Source organism: Cyprinodon tularosa, unplaced genomic scaffold (assembly GCF_016077235.1).
Source record: "Cyprinodon tularosa strain WSP-4 unplaced genomic scaffold, ASM1607723v1 ctg908, whole genome shotgun sequence".
Classification (NCBI taxonomy): Eukaryota; Metazoa; Chordata; class Actinopteri; order Cyprinodontiformes; family Cyprinodontidae; genus Cyprinodon; species Cyprinodon tularosa.
This window is the reverse complement of record NW_024039683.1, coordinates 438,315-444,314: the sequence shown is the minus strand read 5'-3', so window position 1 is coordinate 444,314 and position 6,000 is coordinate 438,315.

Here is a 6,000-nt window from a genome sequence, read left to right as displayed (position 1 = left end):
ACATTATTTGAGTCACATGAAAGACGATGACATGTGAGCTTTGCACTCTCCTCCTCCTCACCTTTAAAGTATCTCTGCATGTTTGACTTGTGTGGAGGAGAAACAAGTGCAGTGCAATGATATCACAAATGTGATTAATGTTGCATTCATGTGAAAACACAGCGGGCCCGGTGCAATGGAGTGTGAATGCATGCAGCCGAGTGTGGCTGCGTGTTAATGCTGCATAGTCCTGAATAAGTAAATGAGGACATTGGAAGCAGATAAGCACTGAGAAGTTTCAGCGGATGATGACTTTAAAAAGTTTTTTTTCCCCAACATGTCTCTTTAAATTAATGATCTGCTGGATTTATTCATTCTCTAGTGGTCACTTAGTGGTTGCATTAGTGACTTGCTTTCTTTAATGTACAACTTTCACTGCAATTATAAAAAATAAATCACGCTCTGAGTAGCCATTTTGCCTCATGTTTAGCTCCACAAAGCAATGATGCGTGACCTCAGCTGTTTGAATCTATTGTAGATATGGCTCAGTGCGATGACTCAGATTAAAACAGCATTGCATCATCACTGATCTCTGCTGCCATTTCAATTAGGCATCAGTTATTTTGGGGGAACAATACAGACAAACAACATGAATGTTCTGAATACATATGCTCATATTTTAGAATCTGATCAAGACATCTTCATGAGATTAGACTGAGCTGAAGCTTTTATTCACAAATTCTGTTCCTATATTGTTAAAAGCAAGCATCATGTAAGACCCTAAGGCTGTGTTTATTTAGATGCTGTTGGTCCGTGTCAGTAAATGCCTTCATAGTCATTTTCTAGTTTAGATCATGCAAGGCATTGGAAACAAATGTGTCTTTGGCTTTATCTCTTTTTATTATAACAATATTTACAGATTGGCGGACATTAAATCAGACAGATGCTTTAAGCCCGAGGTTGTCCAATGGTTTGGTTACAGTAGATAAAATCTTGTTTTTTAGGGTTGAACTTCGTTATTAACTTTTGACAAAGGGATAGAAGTAGTGACTGGGATTGTTCTTCAAAGTTGTTAAACAACAACAACATATATATCCTCTGTCAGGTTTTGTGGAGGTTTTGAGGACCCAAATGGAGAGAGGAGTAGACACAGATGAGTTTGGATGATTTAATGAAAGTCCAAAGGCAACAGAGGCAAAAATCCAAAAATACTGAAAACCAAACAAAAATGAATAAATGTTAGGAAAAAATACTCAAGGGAAGCAAGATACTAGAAACCAGTGAAACGACAAAAACACAAGAAACCAGCACTGAGTGAAGGCTCTGCTGCTCTTATAAGCCCAGCACTCTGATTGGAAAGACTATCTTCACCTGTGTAGGCTACCCAGGTTCTCCCCAAAGATCCTCTCTGGAAGAGATTCATAACTAACACTCACTAACACACAGGGACTCTGGCATCCTCACTAATAAAAGAGAATAAGAATAAGCCTAGACTTCTTTTCAACACAGTTGCCAAACGCACCCAGAGCCATAGCTCTGTTGAACCTTCCATCCCACCTGCTCTTAGCAGTAATTATTTAATGGGATTCTTTAAAAATAAGACTGATTCTATTACAATAAGACAAATGGCACCCTTCCAAATATGATTGATTTAACATCTAAGGGAACTATAGAATGAGAATAATTTTCTATTGTCTTCATCTAAGCCTTAAACTTGTATGTTTGATCCAGTTCCAACCAACTTATTCAAGCAAGTATTCCCTTTGATCTCCTCCTATATTTTAAATGTAATTTATCTATCCCTGTTACATTGATATGTACTAAATGTCATGATTTTTATCTAAAGGTCTGACCCCAAGATGCAGAAGACCAAACAGAGACCAGGGAAAAGTTTAGACAGGTTTATTAAGGAGAAATGTGATGAAACCAGTGCTGCTCAGAGTAGAAGGGAATGAGTCCAGTGTTGCTCTGCACACTGCTCAACAGGAACTGGAAGGTGAGGGGAAGACACTGCGGTTAGTTCAGGCTCAGTGGGAAATTTGAATCTTAGGTTTAGAATTGGAGAAGGTTGCAGACTCACTTCTCCAGCGAAAGGTGTCCTTTACAGAATCCAGACTGTGAGGGTTGTACCAGAGATTGTCTTGCTTGGAGATGGGTGGACTGGGTTACTCAGAATGCGGTTGTTCCCTGGTGAATGGAGAAGCTGACTGCCACTCAGATTTCCTGAAGTACTTGAACGGGCTGTAGTGCTGATGAAACCTTTTCTTGGTGTGAAGCTCAAACGACCTCTTGGGGAAGGTGGGTCCAAACTTCCTGTTTGGAGTGAACGGAGAAGCTGACTCCGAAGTGTGACACGGGTGGATGGTGGAACACGGGCCGTGTGTCTCTAGAGGTCAAGTAAAGAGGCGACTGGAGAGACTGAATGGTAATAAGTGACCAGGTCCTGATGCTGACAGCCCCAGAGTCCTGAAGGCCTGAGCAGAGCAGCTCTGTTGGATTCTACAGCACCTCTTTAACCTTAGTCTGACCCTGGAGACAGTTCCAGTGATGTGGAAGACCTCCTGCCTTGTTCCAGAACCAAAGAAGACTCAGCCAGCAGTCCTCAGTGACTATAGACCTGTTGCCCTGACATCCCACATCATGAAGGTCCTATAGACACTTCTGTTGGTTCCCCTCAGCAAAAAAACAATCAGCTATCAGGACCCTCTGCAGTTTGCTTATCACTATAGAGTTGGAGTTGATGATGCCATCATACACCTGCTTCAACTAACCCACTGACAAGGCAGACATAACTGTGAGGATCATGTTCTTTGATTTCTGCAGAACATTTAACACCATTCAGCCTGACTGACTTTGTCAGAAACTTCAGAAGACTCATGTGGAGGCATCAACAATCACTCAGATCAAGGACTAGCTGACAAACAGACAACAGACTAAAGGGTCAACTGTCTGATCAAGTAGTCAGCAGCACAGGAGCACCACAGGGGACGGTACTCTCTCCATTCCTTTTTCCTCTGTTCACCTTGGATTTCCAGGACCAGACAGATTCCTGTCATCTGCAGAGCTAATGTGATGACTCTGTAATCATTTGGTGCATCAAAAATTTACAAGAAGCTCAGTACAAAAAGCTGGTGAACCACTTTCTGGCATGGTTCTGGAAACAATCATCTGATCCTGAATATCAAAAAAACAAGGGGATGATTACAGATTTCAGAAGAAACAGAAAAGAGTTGAATGCTGTTAACATAATGAAAGAAGAAGGAGGTGGTGGAGAAATCTAAAAACGTTTGTGTTCATCTGTTGTGGCGAGTGTGATCTCTTCCTCCATTATCTGCTGTGGGGACAGCATCAGCAAATTACTTAAATTGCTCTGTTCTACGGACTCCTCAAGAACCTCTGGAGATGATTTCACAAATAATTTTTCATAAAGTGATGAAGATCATCGAAAACAGAGAGCATCCTCTTCAGACGATATTTAAACAACAGAGTGTCTTCAGTCAGAGGCTTCCTAAGAACCAGTGCAAGACAGACCACTACAGAAGATCCTTCCTGCCTACAGCAATCAATGCCTGCAGCACCTTGATTAGAAAAACAAATAAACCCTATGAGTTACTGCAACATTTAATTTCCCTTTGGGTTTAATAAAATTTCTTTAAATATTTATTTATTACAGGGATATTAATATTTAGCAAGCTTATAAGTTTATAGCACTGGGAGATGTCCATAAATTATGAGTTAGAGTCTTAACTTTTTTGTTTAGCACTTAACATGTAAAATGGATGAACGATGATTCTCCATTTGTTGTGCCAGGCAGATTTTAATTTGGACTGCCTCAATGCTGCCTGCAGTGTAAAGTCTGTGATTACTTTGTTTGGTTTGTGTGAAATTCTTTTTCTGCTCAGGTACTCTTCTTAAATGAGCTGACCTTCAATTTGTCTGAAATATGTCCCTTGATTCTTCTTTTCCTTACAAAGAATCAAAGCTTCGGAGGATGGATTCCATCAACAGAAACCACCATAAAGGAACTGCTGGTTGTTTTCAGCCTTGTCTTGATAAATAATTGAAAATGTGTTTATCATGGTGCAGAAAGAAAATCTGTCGCAGCTGAAGATTTACAAAAGCTTAGCAACATTCGTTTAAAGATATGTTAGAACAGCATCAACAAAACGGTGTTTTCTGACTGATAAATGTTCTAATAACTTCCAATGTAAAAATTATTATTCAATGTCTCTTTGAAAACTTTAAAAGACTCAATGAATCATTTGTTTATAAAAAGATAAATCCTAAATACTCAACTATGCAGCAAATATTAGGAACAGATTTATATTTTATTCATATTTTTAAAGAATATTTGAACTGATGGTATTTTTTTTATCTATAAATAAAAATAAAAGATAAACCATAATTTCCTGTAAAATTTAGCATTTCACACAAATCAGAGTATTTAAGATAAATGCATATCGTGCCTTGCAAAGTTATTCTTCCCTTGAACTTTTTCAAATGATCTCACTTTACAATCATTATCTTACATATAACACTGGGATTTTAACATGCAGATTAATACTTTATGGAAGGCAACAGAGGAAATTGTTTAAAAAAACAAAATCAGAAATGCATTTGAATTCCTTCTCCCTCATTCAACCCTATTTGAAAGACTTATTGTTCCACATTTAGCTAAAAATCTTTAGGGTATTTCTCTGCCACATTTACACAGTATAAGATATTTTTACTTGTTCTATAATCCATTATATTAGATAAGGATCAGGCAATATCCCTATCTAATCCTTTTTTAAGTGTTGAAAGAAATTCTAATTTGGATTAAGATCTGGGCTTTGACTAGGCCATTCTAGGCCATTCTAGAACATGAATATATCTAGACCTACAGCATTCAGTTTCTGTCATGATTTTATCAAATGCTCTGACCCACATGCAGAGAACCAACACAGAGAGACCAGGTAAAAGTTTAAAAGGTTTATTGAGAAGGATGACATGAGTCCAGTGTAGCCCTGAACACTGTTCAACCGGAACTGGAAAGTGAGGGGAAGACTCCTGTTTATGTTCCTGTCTGTTCTGGATCCCACACCAGGACCGGCTTCCAGCATGACCTCTGGGACTGCAGCACTTGGGGACATTCTTGGTCTGGACTGTTAAACCAGGTAAGTGACCAACTTAGATAATCTTCTGTCAGATGATCGTGGTCACTTACCTGTGTCTCTCCCACTACAGAGTGTCTGAGATTGGGCGGTGCACCCCCCCGCCTGCAGTGTCCGCAAGCCACAGCTCCACTTCAGTTTTTGTTTTATTTAATAAACGTTTTGAACTGAACTACTGACTGTCTCTCCTTGAATACTGGGTCCATCTGTCCGCCCTTCATGACACCTTCCAGGGGAGAGAAGGTCCGAAACATCCAGTTGCAGGATGACTTCCTGCCGAGAGGCAGAGATAAAAACAGCGAGGTTAAAACTCAGGTAGACAAAAACTCAGTTTGACTCAGCAAAACTCAGCTTGGCTAGAGTACCCAAAACTGGCAAACACTCTGGCGTCGAGGTAGTGGCAGTCAGCAGCTTAAGAGCGCTCTGTTAACGAGGTAACCATCAGCAGGTGTGTGAGGAGGCCAACGAGAACCAGGCGCCGCCTGGTGGAGGAAGGAACACAAACACAAAACAAAACACAGACGGGAATCCTAACAGTTTCATATCGATAATGAGTAGGAGAGACATTTGGAAGAACTTTCTGAGCTAATTGGAAAATGCAACACCTAGTGCTTGCCCAACTAAATTGGTTTTAGCCAGTAACGGCCTGACCTGCTATGTTTATTTTGGTTCTGCTCTGAAAGCAGCTTGTGCTTGGTTGCCTGTCGAAAGGTTGAGGCAGTAATAGGACAAGATGAACTGTAATGTGTTGCTGAACACACAAATACCTTGAACATTCAGCTGCAGACAAGGGTAAGTCGTCTTAATTGAAAAGTTTACATCATGGAACAACTGGATTTATCCTAAACTTGGGTTACACATCCTTAAG